This window comes from Microtus pennsylvanicus, chromosome 4 (genome assembly GCF_037038515.1).
Source record: "Microtus pennsylvanicus isolate mMicPen1 chromosome 4, mMicPen1.hap1, whole genome shotgun sequence".
Taxonomy (NCBI): Eukaryota; Metazoa; Chordata; class Mammalia; order Rodentia; family Cricetidae; genus Microtus; species Microtus pennsylvanicus.
The window spans coordinates 34,584,167-34,585,312 of NC_134582.1; the positions used below are offsets into that span (position 1 = coordinate 34,584,167).

The 1,146-nt window shown below is 42.1% G+C and overlaps 1 pseudogene; it reads right to left on the reverse strand.

Annotated features, from left to right (window-relative positions):
- Nucleotides 1-332: 332 nt before the first annotated feature.
- On the reverse strand, nucleotides 333-890 carry LOC142848968 (large ribosomal subunit protein eL28 pseudogene; annotated as a pseudogene).
- Between the last annotated feature and the right edge of the window lie 256 nt (nucleotides 891-1,146).

Sequence of the window (1,146 nt, forward strand, 5' to 3'; positions counted from 1 at the left end):
TGTCCCTCTACCTTTGAGCCTTTGATTCAGGGCCCGTACCTGACCTTGACACTTGGTGTTTTAGCTGGGTTGGTTTTGGGGGCTCTACCTGTCTCTGACGTGTAGTGCTGGGGTTACTACATGTATCCATGCCTGGCTTTTTATATGGGTGCTCAGGATTTAAATTCATGTCTTTGGACTCTCATGCTTGTGGGTTCTTATCCAGTGTGCTGCCTCCCCAGGCCGTCTGTATTTTTTAAAATGGACACAACGTGAGATTCATTTTCCTCATTCTCAAATCAAGTCCTTTTTTTTTAAATTTTGAAATCACATTTAGATGCCAAAGGTCTTCATTATTCTTTTCCTCCTCCGTTACTTTTCCTCTTCATCTTCCTAATTTCTGTCTCTGATTTTTTTCTCTTTTTTTTTGTGGTTAAAAAAAAAAGTAGACTCCTTATTGTTTCCCAGGAGCACTTGGTGGCACAGGTCTCTTTTTTCTTCACCACCACAGACTTCGGGCTTCGCAGGATTGGCACTGGCTTTGCGAATAGCCGCCACATACAAATCTGGGCGGTCCTTCTTCTCGAGGATCACATACCTGATGCTGCTGAGGGTAGCCCGTATGTTCTTGTTGATGGTGGTCCTCAGGTGAGAAGCGGCTGGTTTTTGGTGACCAGATCTGCGTTTCATAACCACTACAACCCCGCGGGCTCCCCTCACACAGTCTTGTGAATCACCCGATTGTAGCAGACGGAGTTGAGGGCCTTCAGGTTATTGTGCTCGGTACTGTACATCTGCTTACTCCTCTTGATCAGGGAACTGGAGCAGTTTGGAACAACCATCCATTGGAGATGAACAGATGTGGCACTGGCTACTCTCCCTTTGGTGGCCAGAGACAGAAGGAGGTCCATCTCTGATTTTATTGTTTTTTTTCCTCTTCAATTTCTCGGCAATACTTGGTAAGCCAGTTTAGCATATATAATATATTTATAATAAGCTTATGTAATAAATGGTGATTCGATTCATGCTACTTCATTGGCTTTAATTACCATAGCTACTGCTGATATGTCGAGTATAAAGCAACATTACTGTACCGTTAGTGATTAAACAGAAAACATTTAATTAAAAATAGTTAAGTTTCAATGGTAATTTTAAAACTCTTAATTT